At 33.9% G+C, this 20,000-nt stretch overlaps 1 pseudogene; it reads right to left on the bottom strand.

The window, feature by feature from the left end:
• LOC137654914 (irregular chiasm C-roughest protein-like) overlaps positions 1 to 20,000 on the bottom strand; it is a 207,321-nt pseudogene that overhangs the window by 103,675 nt on the left and 83,646 nt on the right.

Here is a 20,000-nt window from a genome sequence, read left to right as displayed (position 1 = left end):
ACATTAATATATATACATACATATATATATATATATATATATATATATATACATACATAGATATATATAAATATATACACATAAGTATATATATATATATATATATATATATATATATATATATACATATTACTTTCCTATTACAATCTGAGGGGAGAGGGAATAGTCAGACCCTAGTGAGAGGGGATACCCCGAGGCGTACACTCGAAAACCACACTCTCCCACAAATTGCCGAACCAGCTGGTGATAGATAATAAAGGAGTGAATAGGGTTGAATGTGTGTGTGTTTGTATGTGTATGTGCGTGTGTGCGTACATATCTAAATATTTATACAATTTGTGGCGGCTCAGCTACGCTAGTATTCTATAATACTATAGTCACGTGATGTATAGTTCTCGTATTTTACAACACAAACACCTTTGTGAGATATATTAGGCTGACCCCCCACTCGACTATGTATAGCAGTCATTTTTTTTTACCGGGGGACAGAACCGTACCTCAAAAAAAAAAAAAAAAAAAAAAAAAAAAAAAAAAAAAAAAAAAAACCTAGGGAAAATGCTTAAAAAAAAAGAAAGATAAAAAAAGCTAGGGTTAATGCGTCAAAAAAGAAAGAAAAAAAAAAGCTAGGGAAAATGCGTCCAATAAAGAAAAAAAAAGAAAAGAAAAAAAAGCTAGGGAAAATGCGTCAAAAAAAAAAAAAAAAAAAAAAAAGCGAGGGAAAATGCGTCAAAAAAATAAAGAAAAAAAAGCTGGGGAAAATGCGTCCAATAAAGAAAAAAAAGAAAATTTTTTTTTTGGGAAAATGCGTCAAAAAAGAGAGAAAAAAAAGTGAGGGAAAATGGGTCCAATGGAGGATTATTTTGGTATAACATGAGATAATTATTCATTTCTTTTTCCTTGTTCTTCGTTCTTCCCAATGATAGATGAGGAGAAACTATAAATAGATTGTGTAGCGTCATCATGTATTAAATTCTGTTTCATTAGTTATTCGGGATTGGCGAACCTTCAACAGATTTTGCCAATTAGCATTGACAAACTTTAAACAGATTTTAAGTTAGCATTGCCAAACCTTAAACAGATTTTGCCAGTTAGCATTGACAAACCTGAAACAGAGCCAGTTAAAACAGATTTTAAATTAGCATTGGCAAACCTTAAACATAATTTACCAGTTAGCATTGACAAACCTTGAACAGATTTTGCCTGTTAGCATTGTCAAACCTTAAACAGATTTTGCCAGTTAGCATTGAAAACTTTAAACAGATTTTGCCAGTTAGCATTGACAAACCTTCAACAGATTTTGCCAGTTACCATTGACAGACTTCAAACTGATTTTGGTAGTTACCACTGACAAACCTTAAAAACAACTTTTGTCAGTTAGCATTCACAAACCTTAAATAGATTTTGCCAGTTAGCATAGATAAACCTTTAACAGATTTTGCCAGTTAACATTGACAAACCTTCAACAGATTTTGCCAGTTAGCATTCACAAACCTTAAACAGATTTTGCCAGTTAGCACTGACAATCCTTAAATTGATTTTACCAGTCAGCATCCGTCTGTTGAAAATGTATCAGCTGGAGACACTTATCACAATGACCTAAAAAAAAAAAAAAAAAAAAAAAAAAAAAAAAAAAAAAAAAAAAAAAAAAAAAAAAAAAAAGTCACATACCTCAGGGGGCGGCCTTCCCCCTCGACTCTCACACTCGAGGGTCACTGTCATGCCAGCCGTGGTCCGAAGCACTGGAGGATTGACCTTCGGAGGCTCCGGGGGAATGTAAACTGTAAGGCGAGCCACGCTTGACCTGATGGCTGGCACTCCCGAGCCAGCAGATACCTGGCACTGGTAGAGGGCGTCATCTTCGATGAGCACGGGCTGGATCCTGAGGCTGTAGTCTCCTATGGATAAATGGAGAAGGATGGACTGGAATTAGATATTTATTATTGTTATTATTATTATTATTATTATTATTAGTAGTAGTAGTAGTAGTAGTAGTAGTAGTATCATTATTATTATTTTTATTATTATTATTATTATTATTATTAGTAGTAGTAGTAGTAGTATCATTATTATTATTATTATTTTTATTATTATTATTAGTAGTAGTAGTAGTATTACCATTATTATTATTATTATTATTACTAGCTAAGCTACAACCCTAGTTGGAAAAGCAAGATGATATAAGCCCAAGGGCTCCAACAGGGAAAATAGCCCAGTGAGGAAAGGAAATAAGGAAGTAAATAGTATCATTATTATTGTTATTATCATTATTATTATTATTATTTTTACTACTATTATTATTACTAGCTAAGCTACAACCCTAGTTAGAAAAGCAAGATGCTATAAGCCCAAGGGCTCCAACAGGGAAAAATAGCCCAGTGAGGAAAGGAAATAAGGAAGTAAATAGTATCATTATTATTGATATTATCATTATTATTATTATTTTACTATTATTATTATTACTAGCTAAGCTACAACCCTAGTTAGAAAAGCAAGATGCTATAAGCCCAAGGGCTCCAACAGGGAAAAATAGCCCAGTGATGAAAAGGAAATATGGAAGTAAATAGTATTATTATCATTATTATTATTACTATTATTATTATCATTATTTTCACTATTATTATTATTACTAGCTAAGCTATAACCCTAGTTAGAAAAGCAAGATGCTATGAGACAAAGGGCTCCAACAGGGAAAAATAGCCCAGTGAAGAAAGGAAATAAGGAAGTAAATAGTATCATTATTATTGTTATTATCATTATTATTATGATTTTACTATTATTATTATTATTACTAGCTAAGCTACAACCCTAGTTAGAAAAGCAAGATGCTATAAGCCCAATGGCTCCAACGGGGAAAAATAGCCCAGTGAGGAAAGGAAATAAGGAAGGAAATAGTATTATTATTATCATTATTATTACTATTATTATTATTATTATTATCATCATTTTCACTATTATTATTATTAATATCTAATTTACAACCCTAGTTGGAAAAAAAAGATGCTATAAGCATTAAAGAAAGGTTATGGAAAACTTGATTTCTAATGAAGAGATTCAATACACTTTTAATAACACCAAACATTTCCTAAAATATTAATCCCACGTAAAAAAAAATTACGCTATATTCTTATAAAGAGAGATTAGTTCACCAAACATTCAGCTGGGCTCCACAAGGCACTAGAAGAGTTGGAAGACCCAGACCTACATGGCTGAGGACTATGAAGCCCGAAGTAGATGATGAATGGAAAAGTATTGAATTAAAAGCTCAAGATAGAGACGACTGGCGAAATCTAACCGATGCCCTTTGCGTCAATAGGCGTAGGAGATGATGATGATGATGATGATTTTGCTTTTATCTTTAGATGATGAATGGAAAAGTATTGAATTAAAAGCTCAAGATAGAGACGACTGGCGAAATCTAACCGAGGCCCTTTGCGTCAATAGGCTTAGGAGATGATGATGATGATTTTGCTTTTATCTTTAGATGATGAATGGAAAAGTATTGAATTGAAAGCTCAAGATAGAGACGACTGGCGAAATCTAACCGAGGCCCTTTGCGTCAATAGGCTTAGGAGATGATGATGATGATTTTGCTTTTATCTTTAGATGATGAATGGAAAAGTATTGAATTAAAAGCTCAAGATAGAGACGACTGGCGAAATCTAACCGAGGCCCTTTGCGTCAATAGGCTTAGGAGATGATGATGATGATGATGATTTTGCTTTTATCTTTAGATGATGAATGGAAAAGTATTGAATTAAAAGCTCAAGATAGAGACGACTGGCGAAATCTAACCGAGGTCCTTTGCGTCAATAGGCTTAGGAGATGATAATGATGATGATAACATTCAACTGGGCTCCACAAGGCACTAGGAGAGCTGGAAGGCCCAGACCTTCATGGATGAGGACTAAGAAGCCCGAAGTAGATGATGAATGGAAAAGTATTGAATTAAAAGCTCAAGATAGAGACGACTGGCGAAATCTAACCGAGGCCCTTTGCGTCAATAGGCTTAGGAGATGATGGTGATGATGATGATGATGATTTTGCTTTATCTTACCTTCGTCATCTGAGCCAATCATGGTGTAGCGAGAGAAGCCGAAGAGACCTCTTTTAGTGCCCAGACCAAAGCCATCCTTGGTCCATTGTAGGTGACCCACTTTATTAATTACCCTGTGAAGAAGAAGAAAATGAAGCTATGGATAGATTTACATATTTATTAATTCTAAATCTATTATTATTAATATTATTATTATTATTATTATTATTATTATTATTAGTTTAGTTACAACAAGTTGGAAAAGGGTTGAATTTTTTATTATTATTATTATTATTACTATTATTATTATTATTATTATTAGCTAAGCTACAACCATAGTTGGAAAAGGGTTGAATTTTATTATTATTATTACTATTATTGTTATTATCATTATCATTATTATTAACAAAGCTACAACCTTAGTTGGAAAAGGGTTGAATTTTATTATTATTATTACTATTATTGTTATTATCATTATCATTATTATTAACAAAGCTACAACCTTAGTTGGAAAAGGGTCAATGTTTACTATTATTATTATTATTATTATTATTATTATTATTATTATTATTACCTCCGCCAACGATGTTGGAATGAGGTGATGTTTTCGCCCCTGTTTGTGTGTTTATGTGATTTTATGTTTGTTTGTGAACAACTTCCTGGCCACAATTTTAATTGTAAAAGTAATGAAACTTGCAGGGATTGACTGTTATGTAAAAAGCTGGAAATTAATAAATTTTGGAAGGTCAAGGTCACGGTCAAGCAAAATGTCCAATTCACGTAATCAGCCATAAGTGTTTATACTTAAGAATTACTGCATAGTATTACTGGCGAATAAACTAACTTCAAGCAAGAGCAATATCATAATTGTTATTCCAGAATAAATTGCCTCTATTCAACTAACTAATTCTCTAATCAGTATGACTTTGCCAGACCAAAGGAAAACAGTTGTGTTTTTATGCTTGCTGGATATTGTTTATCTATAGTTATTTTCAAACTTGGTTTTTATATATAAAAAAAACTGCATTGTAATACTGGCGAATAGATTACCTAAAAGCAAGAGCATAAACTACTGAATGTTATTCCAGAATAAATTATCTCAGCTCAACTAATTCTCTTGTCACCCTGACTTTGACAGACCAAAGGAAAACAGTTGTGTTTTTATGCTTGCTGGATATTGTTTATCTATAGTTATTTTCAAACTTGGTTTTTATATATAAAAAAAACTGCATTGTAATACTGGCGAATAGATTACCTAAAAGCAAGAGCATAAACTACTGAATGTTATTCCAGAATAAATTATCTCAGCTCAACTAATTCTCTTGTCACCCTGACTTTGACAGACGAAAGCAAAACAGTTGTGTTTATATATATAAAAAAAAACTGCATTGTAATACTGGCGAATAGATTACCTAAAAGCAAGAGCATAAACTACTGAATGTTATTCCAGAATAAATTATCTCTGCTCAACTAACTAATTCTCTTATCACCCTGACTTTGACAGACCGAAGCAAAACAGTTGTGTTTATATATAAAAAAACTGCATTGTAATATTGGTGAATAGATTACCTAAAAGCAAGAGCATAAACTACTGAATGTTATTCCAGAATAAATTATCTCAGCTCAACTAACTAATTCTCTTGTCACCCTGACTTTGACAGACGAAAGCAAAACAGTTGTGTTTATATATAAAAAAAACTGCATAGTAATACTGGCGAATAGATTACCTAAAAGCAAGAGCATAAACTACTGAATGTTATTCCAGAATAAATTATCTCAGCTCAACTAATTCTCTTGTCACCCTGACTTTGACAGACGAAAGCAAAACAGTTGTGATTATATATATAAAAAAACTGCATTGTAATACTGGCGAATAGATTACCTAAAAGCAAGAGCATAAACTACTTAATGTTATTCCAGAATAAATTATCTCAGCTCAACTAATTCTCTTGTCACCCTGACTTTGACAGACCGAAGCGAAGCCCAGCATCAAACGACGTAAAACTTTCTGGCGAAGTTTATCGTTTTGAGATGGGCCATGCCTCACAAACGTTATTCTTTCCATGTCTTTTATCCTTCTTTTGTCTGCAAAAGAGCAACGACTTTGCGAACGACGGCTTTGATGTCCGACGGACGAAGTTTCTGTTTTTTTTTTTTTTTTTTTTTTTTTTTTTTTTTTTTTTTTTTTTTTTGGAAAACCACAGGTGATCGTCGACCGCCAATACGAGAACGGGGTACAAAGAACTGCAAGAATCGAAATTTTCTTTCGTCATTGTTTATGCATTGAATTTTACAGTGCAAAATTGGATGATTTATTTGGCATCTATTTCCGGTTGTCTCTGTCTGTCCCTTTTGTGAAGATGTATATATGGGTTTACTTCAATGAAATAGTGAATGATTTGAAGTTCTCTGACATCCTGAAAACTTTGCTAAAAAAAAAAACTTAGGAATAAAAGTGGTTTTGAAATAAATAAACAAAATCTATATTATCAAAATATTTGTTTTAATCTCTAAAAATGAGTTCTCTTGCTTGAGGGTACACTCGGGCACACTATTCTATATACTTTCTCTTCTTCTTGTTTTGTAAAAGTTTTTATAGTTTATATAGGAAATATTTATTTCAATGTTACTATTCTTTAAAATATTTCATTTTTCCTTGTCTCCTTTCCTCACTGGGCTATTTTCTCTGTTGGGGCCCCTGGGCTTATAGCATCCTGCTTTTACAACTAGGGTTGTAGCTTAGCATTTAATAATAATAATAATAATAATAATAATAATAATAATAATAATAATAACATTATACCAGAAATTTTTATTCCAGCTATGGCCATATTGTGGAATGATCTTCCTTATCAGGTAGTTGAATTGTTGGAACTTCAGAAGTTCGAACTTGCAGCAAATGTTTTTATGTTGAACAGGCTGACATGAGTCTCTCTTCATAATTTATATATGGCAAATCTATATTAACATTGCTACTAATCTTGAAATATTTTATATTTAATTGTTCATTACTTCTCTTGTAGTTTATTTATTTTCTTATTTTATTTTCTCACTGGGCTATTTCTTCCTGTTGGATCCCTTGGGCTTATAGCATCCTGCTTTTCCCAATTAGGGTTGTAGCTTGACTAATAATAATGATAATAATATGGTAGCTATAATATTGCTTAGAAAATAATCCATGGGAATTTTCATTTTCAATTTTTTATTAAATTATACTTCAGTATTTACAAATATTTTTTTATAGTAACTCACTTATCTAATTTTTTGAAGAACTCGACCATTTCCAACCAGGGATGTAGGTTAGCTAATAACAATAATGATAATAATAATAACAACAACAACTAGAGGGACGCTCAGTAGAGCGCAGACCTCCGTTGCAGCAGTTTATTTCTCGACCTTTTGCTCGACCATGACCTTGACCTTTGACCTTAACATGTATTACGTAGATTGGCATACACTCAAATATGAACCAAGTTTGAAGTCTATGTGACAATACTGTCTGTCCCAGCGTACTACACCCGGTCTGTCTCAACAAACTAAACCCGGTCTGTCTCAACGAACTAAACCCGGTCTGTCTCAACAAACTAAACCTGGTCTGTCTCAACGAACTAAACCCGGTCTGTCTCAACTAACTATACCCGGTCTGTACCATCGAACTACACCCGGTCTGTCTCAACGAACTAAACCCGGTCTGTCTCAACGAACTAAACCCGGTCTGTCTCAACAAACTAAACCCGGTCTGTCTCAACAAACTAAACCCGGTCTGTCTCAACAAACTAAACCCGGTCTGTCTCAACGAACTAAACCTGGTCTGTCTTAACGAACTAAACCCGGTCTGTCTCAACGAACTAAACCCGTTCTGTCTCAACGAACTACACCCGGTCTGTCTCAACAAACTAAACCCGGTCTGTCTCAACAAACTAAACCCGGTCTGTCTCAACGAACTAAACCCAGTCTGTCTCAACAAACTAAACCCGGTCTGTCTCAACTAACTATACCCGGTCTGTACCATCGAACTACACCCGGTCTGTCTCAACGAACTAAACCTGGTCTGTCTTAACGAACTAAACCCGGTCTGTCTCAACGAACTAAACCCGTTCTGTCTCAACGAACTACACCCGGTCTGTCTCAACAAACTAAACCCGGTCTGTCTCAACAAACTAAACCCGGTCTGTCTCAACGAACTAAACCTGGTCTGTCTTAACGAACTAAACCCGGTCTGTCTCAACGAACTAAACCCGTTCTGTCTCAACGAACTACACCCGGTCTGTCTCAACAAACTAAACCCGGTCTGTCTCAACAAACTAAACCCGGTCTGTCTCAACGAACTAAACCCAGTCTGTCTCAACAAACTAAACCTGGTCTGTCTCAACGAACTACACCCGGTCTGTCTCAACGAACTAAACCCGTTCTGTCTCAACGAACTACACCCGGTCTGTCTCAACAAACTAAACCCGGTCTGTCTCAACGAACTAAACCTGGTCTGTCTTAACGAACTAAACCCGGTCTGTCTCAACGAACTAAACCCGTTCTGTCTCAACGAACTACACCCGGTCTGTCTCAACAAACTAAACCCGGTCTGTCTCAACAAACTAAACCCGGTCTGTCTCAACGAACTAAACCTGGTCTGTCTTAACGAACTAAACCCGGTCTGTCTCAACGAACTAAACCCGTTCTGTCTCAACGAACTACACCCGGTCTGTCTCAACAAACTAAACCCGGTCTGTCTCAACAAACTAAACCCGGTCTGTCTCAACGAACTAAACCCAGTCTGTCTCAACAAACTAAACCTGGTCTGTCTCAACGAACTAAACCCGGTCTGTCTCAACTAACTATACCCGGTCTGTACCATCGAACTACACCCGGTCTGTCTCAACGAACTAAACCCGGTCTGTCTCAACGAACTAAACCCGGTCTGTCTCAACAAACTAAACCCGGTCTGTCTCAACAAACTAAACCCGGTCTGTCTCAACAAACTAAACCCGGTCTGTCTCAACGAACTAAACCTGGTCTGTCTTAACGAACTAAACCCGGTCTGTCTCAACGAACTAAACCCGGTCTGTCTCAACAAACTAAACCTGGTCTGTCTCAACGAACTAAACCCGGTCTGTCTCAACTAACTATACCCGGTCTGTACCATCGAACTACACCCGGTCTGTCTCAACGAACTAAACCCGGTCTGTCTCAACGAACTAAACCCGGTCTGTCTCAACAAACTAAACCCGGTCTGTCTCAACAAACTAAACCCGGTCTGTCTCAACAAACTAAACCCGGTCTGTCTCAACGAACTAAACCTGGTCTGTCTTAACGAACTAAACCCGGTCTGTCTCAACGAACTAAACCCGTTCTGTCTCAACGAACTACACCCGGTCTGTCTCAACAAACTAAACCCGGTCTGTCTCAACAAACTAAACCCGGTCTGTCTCAACGAACTAAACCCAGTCTGTCTCAACAAACTAAACCCGGTCTGTCTCAACGAACTAAACCCGGTCTGTCTCAACGAACTAAACCCGGTCTGTCTCAACGAACTAAACCCGGTCTGTCTCAACGAACTAAACCCGGTCTGTCTCAACGAACTAAACCCGGTCTGTCTCAACGAACTACACATGGTTCTCCCAACAGACTATACCCGGTCTGTCACAACAAACTACAAAGGCTCCAAAAATACTTTTCATGTAAACAGCAACGACCCTCAAAAACTCACCTGCAAGGCAAAACAACAGTTGACCCTACGACAGCTGTCTGAGGCGTTGGTTGCGTGGCGAACATCTGTCCACCCTCGATATCAGTCAACTCCACCACGGATCCTCCCATTCCAGGCCCGACATATTCGTCCTGGATGTCCAGTTCTGGTCCACCGAACCGTGGCCCGTGCAGAATCTCCTCCTGGGTCATGCCGATGGTCCACACGGGCGTGCTCTTAGTGGTGCCCGTCGGCAGGGAGTGCCACAGTGTCCAAGCCCATAGCCAGGAGATCCACCATGTGAACATGGCCTGGAAGTGGGAAATGGTCATGTGTTATTTTCATCTGGAAGTGTTATTATTTGAGGCATAATTTGGCCTAAACTGTTAAATATTTGCCGTAAAATCCGGCAAAAATCCTGGAATGAATGTTGCCAAGCATTTACTGTTTTAAAAACGGATATATTGACATAAAGGAGTGATATTACAGTCACCAAGCCGTAAAAGATAATAACAAAGTAGTGTAAAAATTACGGTCTCCTATATTTTACTGAAATACGGGTGAGAACAGTATATTTTTACGAAGAATTTCCGATTAACATTACGTATTTTTAAGTGTATAACATGAATAAGAAGTCATTTTACTGATTTCAAAATAAATTAAAGTCAGAATATCATTAATCATTATTTTATTCAATCAAGATATAGCTAGTTATGAAATAAATAAGTTTCAATATGGCTTATGACTTTTATCTGAATCTCCAAAAGCATCATCTTGAAAAAAAAATTCCCAACAGGATACTTTTATCTCATAATAACATCTAAATCTGCAATCCAACTTTTGTTCATGCAAATATTTTCTTAGATTAATATTGCTACCTCATCACCAAGTCTGAGTGTTTAAACAAGATTATTACCTTGCAAATATGTTTCTGAGAAAAAATAAACATTGCTACCTGACCACCAAGTCTAAATGCTCTAAATGTCTAAATGTTCCTTTCCTAGCAAATGTGTTGCTGGAAAAATAAACATTGCTACCTGACCACCAAGTCTAAATGCTCTAAATGTCTAAATGTTCCTTTCCTAGGAAATGTGTTGCTGGAAAAATAAACATTGCTACCTGACCACCAAGTCTAAATGCTCTAAATGTCTAAATGTTCCTTTCCTAGGAAATGTGTTGCTGGAAAAATAAACATTGCTACCTGACCACCAAGTCTAAATGCTCTAAATGTCTAAATGTTCCTTTCCTAGCAAATGTGTTGCTGGAAAAATAAACATTGCTACCTGACCACCAAGTCTAAATGCTCTAAATGTCTAAATGTTTCTTTCCTAGCAAATGTGTTGCTGGAAAAATAAACATTGCTACCTGACCACCAAGTCTAAATGCTCTAAATGTCTAAATGTTCCTTTCCTAGCAAATGTGTTGCTGGAAAAATAAACATTGCTACCTGACCACCAAGTCTAAAGGTTCTATTATTATTATTATTATTATTATTATTATTACTAGCCAAGCTACAACCCTAGTTGGAAAGGCAAGATGCTATAAGCCCAAGGGCTCCAACAGGGAAAAATAGCCCAGTGAGGAAAGGAAATAAGGAAATAAATAAATGAGAATAAATTAACAATATATCATTCCAAAAACAGTAACAGTGTCAAAACAGATATGTCCTATATAAACTATTAACAACGTCAAAAACAGATATGTCATAAACAAACAATAAAAAGACTCATGTCACCCTGGTCAACATAAAAACATTTGCTCCAACTTCGAACTTGTATAAACTTTAAATCTGCGGCCCCGAGACTATAAAATAAACTCCCACGAGACATCCGAATAATTGAAGATATTAAGGCTTTCAAGAGGAAACTGAAGACTTTCTTATTCAGCGAGTGTTTCGATAGTGATGATTTAACAGTAAGCGAGCAGTAAGCATTGTGAAATGTTAAATGCTCCCGAATGAACACCATAAAACGACCCTGGAGGTCCTGTAGAGAGTAGGGTTCCCCTGCTGTGCAGGACCAGCTAAGTAGCCCTTAAAGTAAGTAAATGCTTTTTTGTTGACCAGGCGGACATGAGTCTTTTTATAGTTTATTTATGACATATTTGTTTTTGATGCTGTTAATAGTTTATATATGACATGTCTGTTTTGACGTTGTTACTGTTTTTAGAATGATTTATTGTTAATTTGTTCTCTTCATTTATTTATTTCCTTATTTCCTTTCCTCACTGGGCTATTTTTCCCTGTTGGAGCCCCTGGGCTTATAGCATCTTGCTTTTCCAACTAGGGTTGTAGCTTGGATAGTAATAATAATAATAATAAAATCTTGCCTTGCAACATTTTTCTGACCATGTCTGGATATTCAATGCTAATCATTGCCTTGCAAATCATTCTTTAGGTCTGAATATTCACAGGTAATTCTCTCATTGCAAACATATTGAGACATGATCATCACATCAGATTTTCAAAGGTCTGAATATTCATAGGTAATTCTCTCATTGCAAGCACATTGAGACATGATCATCACATCAGATTTTCAAAGGTCTGAATATTCATAGGTAATTCTCTCATTGCAAGCACATTGAGACATGATCATCACATCAGATTTTCAAAGGTCTGAATATTCACAGGTAATTCTCTCATTGCAAGCACATTGAGACATGACCATCACATCAGATTTTCAAAGGTCTGAATATTCACAGGTAATTCTCTCATTGCAAGCACATTGAGACATGATCATCACATCAGATTTTCAAAGGTCTGAATATTCACAGGTAATTCTCTCATTGCAAGCACATTGAGACATGATCATCACATCAGATTTTCAAAGGTCTGAATATTCACAGGTAATTCTCTCATTGCAAGCACATTGAGACATGATCATCACATTAGATTTTCAAAGGTCTGAATATTCACAGGTAATTCTCTCATTGCAAAGCACATTGAGACATGATCATCACATTAGATTTTCAAAGGTCTGAATATTCACAGGTAATTCTCTCATTGCAAGCACATTGAGACATGATCATCACATTAGATTTTCAAAGGTCTGAATATTCACAGGTAATTCTCTCATTGCAAAGCACATTGAGACATGATCATCACATTAGATTTTCAAAGGTCTGAATATTCACAGGTAATTCTCTCATTGCAAGCACATTGAGACATGACCATCACATTAGATTTTCAAAGGTCTGAATATTCACAGGTAATTCTCTCATTGCAAGCACATTGAGACATGATCATCACATTAGATTTTCAAAGGTCTGAATATTCACAGGTAATTCTCTCATTGCAAGCACATTGAGACATGATCATCACATTAGATTTTCAAAGGTCTGAATATTCACAGGTAATTCTCTCATTGCAAGCACATTGAGACATGATCATCACGTCAGATTTTCAAAGGTCTGAATATTCACAGGTAATTCTCTCATTGCAAAGCACATTGAGACATTATCATCACATTAGATTATCAGAGGTCTGAATATTCACAGGTAATTCTCTCATTGCAAGCACACTGAGACATGATCATCACGTCAGATTATCAGAGGTCTGAATATTCACAGGTAATTCTCTCATTGCAAGCACATTGAGACATGATCATCACATCAGATTTTCAAAGGTCTGAATATTCACAGATAATTCTCTCATTGATAAGCACATTGAGACATGATCATCACATCAGAATTTTCAAAGACAATTTCCCCAAATTAGTAGATTATTTCCAGATAATCATTTTTGAGTCTCCAAAAATTACTTTTGCTTGACAAGATACTGTCACCTAATCGTCAAAAGCTAATCTTCATAGCCAGTTTATTTCCACCTAATCATCAAGCCTGAATCTTTAAAGTAAATCTCTCTGATTTTTCTTACAAAGTTCTCTTGCTTGAAGGTACACTCGGCCACACTATGCTATCTTATTTCCTTCCTCTTATTTTGTTAAAGTTTTTATAGTTAGTATATGAAATATTTATTTTAATTGTTAATTAATTCTCTGATTTCCTTGTTTCCTTTCCTCACTGTGCTATTTTCCCTGTTGGAGCCCCTGAGCTTATTGCATCCTGCTTTTCCAACTAGGGTTGTAGCTTAGCAAGTAATAATAATAATAATAACAATAATAAAAATAATGATAATAATAATAATAATGATGATAATGATAATAATAATAATGATCATAATAATAATAATAATAATAAAAACACCTTATTGTAAATGTGTCTTACCTCAAAAATAGAAAATTTTATTACTTATTAATGAAAACATCTAAAGAGCTTATCAAATTAATCAAATTTATCATTTAAATCAATTACAATTATAACACTCAAAATACAGTAAACAATTAGTACATAAAACGTATTATTCAACATAATTACTATCAACAAGTACTGATGATAATAACAATAATAATGATGATGATGATAATCTTGCCTGAGGGTACACTTGGGCACACTATTCTATCTCGTTTCTCTTCCTTTTGTTTTGTTAAAGTTTATATAGTTTATATAGGAGTTATCTACTTCAATGTTACTCTTCTTGAAATATTTAATTTTTTTCTGTTTTCTTTCCTCACTGGGCTATTTTCCCTGTTGGAGCCCCTGGGCTTATAGCATCCTGCTTTTCCAACTAGGGTTGTAGCTTAGCATTTAATAATAATAATAATAATATCAAAACCTAATCATCGAGTTTGAATATTCAAAACTAACCATTGCATCGGAAACTTGTATTGACAGAAAACTTCCTCATAACCAAGAAGACAGAATCTTCAATCATCATATTCGCAAACCTACGCAACAAGCCATATATCATCTAGCCATCTAGCGATCTATTCGAAGCCATGAAGCGCCAATTGTCAATCCATCAAAAGTTATGAGAAGAAGAGATACCTCCAACGGAAGAAGAGTCATTACGCTAATGGTAGGAGAGTCCTCGGCCACTCTGAATCCAAACGACGAAACGTAGCAAGATGTAAACAATCGACTCCTCTTCTGCTTAAGATATGCAGGACTGGAATGAATGCGGAAGCAGCTGAGTTTGGCGTTTTTGTAAAGGATTTTTTTCTGATCTTTGGATGATATTGGAAAATATTTTTTTTCGTGAAATGCAAACTTTATATGATTACGAGAGGGATATTTAAATACGAATTTAAGATGCAGTGGCCATTTGTTTAATTAACTCTGCCAAGGTTATAAAATGACCTGCCTTTATTTTTTATTTCTTTAATTACTCCTCCAAAGATATAAAATGACCTGTGTTTGTCATTTCTTTAATTACTCCTCCAAAGATATAAAATGACCTGCGTTTATTTGTCATTTCTTTGATTACCTCCTCCAAAGACATCAAATGACCTGCCTTTATTTGTCATTTCTTTAATTACTCCTCCAAAGATATAAAATGACCTGCGTTTATTTGTTATTTCTTTAATTACCTCCTCCAAAGATATAAAATGACCTGCGTTTATTTGTTATTTCTTTATTTACTCCTCCAAAGATATAAAATTACCTACGTTTATTTGTCATTTCTTTAATTACCTCCAAAAATATAAAATTACCTGCGTTTATTTGTCATTTCTTTAATTACCTCCTCCAAAGATATAAAATGACCTGTGTTTATTTGTCATTTCTTTAATTACTCCTCCAAAGATATAAATGACCTGAGTTTATTTGTCATTTCTTTAATTACCTCAGTCAAAGATATTATAAAATGACTTGCATTCATTTACTCCAAAAATATAAAATGAACTGCGTTTATTTGTCATTTCTTTAATTACCTCCTCCAAAGTTATAAAATGACCTGCGTTTATTTGTCATTTCTTTAATTACTCCTCCAAAGATATTATAAAATTACTTGCGTTCATTTACTCCAAAAATATAAAATGACCTGCGTTTATTTGTCATTTCTTTAATTACCTCCTCCAAAGATATAAAATGACTTGCGTTTATTGACTTATATGTCGGATTTTCATCAAATTTCAACAATTAACAACAGAACCCATTAAATTTTGTAGCTGACCCGGACCAATATGGCGATTCTGGTTATTGTTGTTATCATTGTACAGGTGATTCATTCACGGTCGACATGTGAAATGTGGAAAGCCTGGTCCGCAGACTTGAGTGAAATATTAACAATCTTCATTGGCGGAGGTCTGAAATCTCTGATTGCTCTTTCTACTTGTTCAGAAGAGAGATTGATTGATTGATTGATTGATTGAGAGTTTTCTGGCATTCTGACATAAGAGAGATGGATTGAAGTAGAAATTATAAAAAGAAATAATCAAGAAAATAAAGTTTATCAAGCTTAATGGGAAGGATCACAAAGAGAGAGAGAGAGAGAGAGAGAGAGAGAGAGAGAGAGAGAGAGAGAGCCTTACCTTACTTTATTGACTTATTCCATGTTTGGGTTCCCCCAGGTCCCTCTGTGTGAGGCACCTCGTATATCCACCAGAGAGAGAGAGAGAGAGAGAGAGAGAGAGAGAGAGAGAGCCTTACCCTACCTTATTGCCTTATTCTATGTTTGGGTTCCCCCAGGTCCCTCAGTGTGAGGCACCTTGTACATCCACCAGAGTTGCTAATGAGAGAGAGAGAGAGAGAGAGAGAGAGAGAGAGAGAGAGAGAGACAGAGAAAGCCTTACCTTACCTTATTGCCTTATTCTATGTTTGGGTTCCCCAGGTCCCTCAGTGTGAGGCACCTCGTATATCCACCAGAGAGAGAGAGAGAGGAGAGAGAGAGAGAGAGAGTGAGAGAGCCTTACCCTACCTTATTGCCTTATTCTATGTTTGGGGTTCCCCAAGTTCCCTCAGTGTGAGGCACCTCGTATATCCACCAGAATTGCTAATGAGAGAGAGAGAGAGAGAGAGAGAGAGAGAGAGAGAGAGAGAGCCTTACCTTACCTTATTGCCTTATTCTATGTTTGGGTTCCCCCAGGTCCCTCAGTGTGAGGCACCTCGTATATCCACCAGAGAGAGAGAGAGAGAGAGAGAGAGAGAGAGAGAGATTAAGGGGGGACTGGAGATATGAGTTAATATGGAAGTCTAGTTGAAAACCCCAGTAAGAGATAGACGGATTAAAGAGGCAATTTGAAGAGATTAGGAATTGCCAATTGAGAGAGAGAGAGAGAGAGAGAGAGAGAGAGAGAGAGAGAGAGAGAGTGTAATTCCTTCCACAAGTGACGCATAACCCCAGGCAGAATGTTAGGTTTAAATCAATAACACGGAAATGTACTCGAGTTTTATTTATATGGGCGTTTGTCTTTCTCCATCTATTCCGACTCGCACATATAAGCATATATACGTAGCCATATGTGATATTAGTAATATATATATATATAAAAATATATATATATATATAATATATATACAGTACATATATATATATATATATATATATGTATATATATATATGTATGTATGTGTGTGCGCGTGTGTATGTGTACTTATATAAAAAACACATTTGTGCATATATATATATATATATATATATTCATATATATAAATAAACATTATATATTTAATATATATAAACAAACATTATATATATATATTTATGTACAATATATAAATAAACATTATATATATATTTATATATAATATACAAATAAACATTATATATATATATATATATATATATATAAAACACACATCAATTATTTTCTATAAAAAATAACTTAAAAGAGGGTGGCTCTTTACAAAATGTCTGACTATGGTTATTGCCTCATTCATTATGTTACTGCTGAACTACTAATCAATTATTATTATTATTATTATTATTATTATTATAAATGCTTTTGTATTCAGTTTTGTCTTGAGTTTAGGTTATGTACATCTACAAGAGGCTGCTCAAAATTAATATTTATAATTGCTTGTGTCTCGGTAGGTTAAGCTTGCCATCTGCATTTGTATGAATGTAATTAAAGTTTGTTTGTGGCGTTAAGTGGCCCGTGTAACTTAGGTTAGATATGAACACGCTGCCGTGAAGGAAAAAGAATAAAAAAAAAAAAGCATATCCGAATCAATGAAAATAATTTCAAAGTCCTAATATCTTCATTACTAAATTTTTAGTCAATGTCATGTTCCTAAAAAAGAAAAAAAAAAAAAAAAAAGACGGTGTCTAGACCACCGCAGGACAAAGGCCTCAGACATGTCTTATTCATGTTTGACGCTTGGCCAGTTTTCATCACCATGCTGGGACGTGCGGACTGGTGATGATGGGAGACTTTAGTCTGATCGCTCACAGGAAAGCAACCTAGTATGGGTGCCCTTGACTAGCACAGCTTTGCTGATCATGGCGATACACAAACCCTTTCACCACGTTAAGGTATCTCCACTCACAAAGGGACAGGTCAATGAAGGAATACTTATATAAGAGGAGAATGCCATATTGTATTGATAGCCTTTCAAATAAAAAAAGATATCCCATCCTGTTCTTTAAAAAAAAAAAAAACCACATTCAATATCAGGCTACTTATGTAAGTATAAAATATTGAATAAAGCAAATTTCATAATAAGATAAGGTAAGATAAAAAGAATTGATATCCAATCTATTCATACAATATAAAAAAAAATGACGAAATCAATCCCAAAGATAAAAAAAAAAAAAGATATCCCATCCTGTTCTTAAAAAAAAAACCATCCTATTCTTAAAGAATAAAAAAAAACATTCAATATCAGGCTACTTATGTAAGTATAAAATATTAAATAAAGCAATTTTCATAATAAGATAAGGTAAGATAAAAAGAATTGATATCCAATCTATTCATACAATATAAAAAAAAAGACGAAATCAATCCCAAAGATAAAAAAAGATATCCCATCCTGTTCTTAAAAAAAAAAAAAAAAAAACATTCAATATCAGGCTACTTATGTAAGTATAAAATATTAAATCAAGCAATTTTCATGATAAGATAAGGTAAGATAAAAAGAATTGATATCCAATCTATTCATACAATATAAAAAAAAAAGACGAAATCAATCCCAAAAATAAAAAAAGATATCCCATCCTGTCCTTAATAAAAAAAAAACATCCCATCCTATTCTTTATTAAAAAAAACAAAAAAATAAATAAATAAACATTCAATATCAGGCTACTTATGTAAGTATATAATATTAAATAAAGCAATTTTCATGATAAGATAAGGTAAGACAAAAAGAATTGATATCCAATCTATTCATACAATATAAAAAAAAGGACGAAATCAATCCCAAAGATAAAATCAGATATCCCATCCTGTCCTTAATAAAAAAGGAAAAAAAAAAAAAAAAAACATTCAATATGAGGCTACTTATGTAAGTATAAAATATTAAATCAAGCAATTTTCATAATAAGATAAGGTAAGATAAAAAGAATTGATATCCAATCTATTCATACAATATAAAAAAAAATGACGAAATCAATCCCAAAGATAAAAAAAGATATCCCATCCTGTTCTTAAAAAAAAAAAAACATTCAATATCAGGCTACTTATGTAAGTATAATATATTAAATAAAGAAATTTTCATAATAAGATAAGGTAAGATAAAAAGAATTGATATCCAATCTATTCATACAATATAAAAAAAATGACGAAATCAATCCCAAAGATAAAAAAAAGATATCCCATCCTGTTCTTAATAAAAAAAAATATATATATATCCCATCCTTTTCTTAAAAAATATATATATATATATATATAAAAAAAAACATTCGATATCAGGCCACTTATGTAAGTCTAAAATATTAAAATGAGCAATTTTCATAATAAGATAAGGTAAGATAAAAAGAATTGATACCCAATCTATTCATACAATATAAAAAAAAAATGACGAAATCAATCCCGAAAATAAAAAAAAGATATCCCATCCCGTCCTTAAAAAAAAAAAAAAAAAAAAACATCCTTTTCTTAAAAAAAATAATAATAAAAAAAAAAAACCATTCAATATCGGGCTACTCATGTAAGTATAAAATATTGAATAAAGCAATTTTCATAATAAGATAAGGTAAGATAAAAAGAATTGATATCCAATCTATTCATACAAAATAAAAAAAAGACGAAATCAAAACATTCAATATCAGGCTACTTAGCCTATGTAAGTATAAAATATTAAAATAAGCAATTTTCATGATAAGATAAAATAAGATAAAGAGAATTGATATCCAATCTATTCATACAATATAAAACAAAATGACGAAATCAATCCCAAAGATAAAAAAAAAGATATTCCATCCTGTTCTTAATAAAAAGAAAAATAATAATATCCCATCCTATTATTAGAAAAAAAAAAAAACATTCAATATCAGGCTGCTTACGTAAG

This window comes from Palaemon carinicauda, chromosome 16 (genome assembly GCF_036898095.1).
Source record: "Palaemon carinicauda isolate YSFRI2023 chromosome 16, ASM3689809v2, whole genome shotgun sequence".
Classification (NCBI taxonomy): domain Eukaryota; kingdom Metazoa; phylum Arthropoda; class Malacostraca; order Decapoda; family Palaemonidae; genus Palaemon; species Palaemon carinicauda.
The sequence above is the reverse complement of the archived record's forward strand: the minus strand, read 5'-3'. Positions and strand labels throughout refer to the sequence as shown.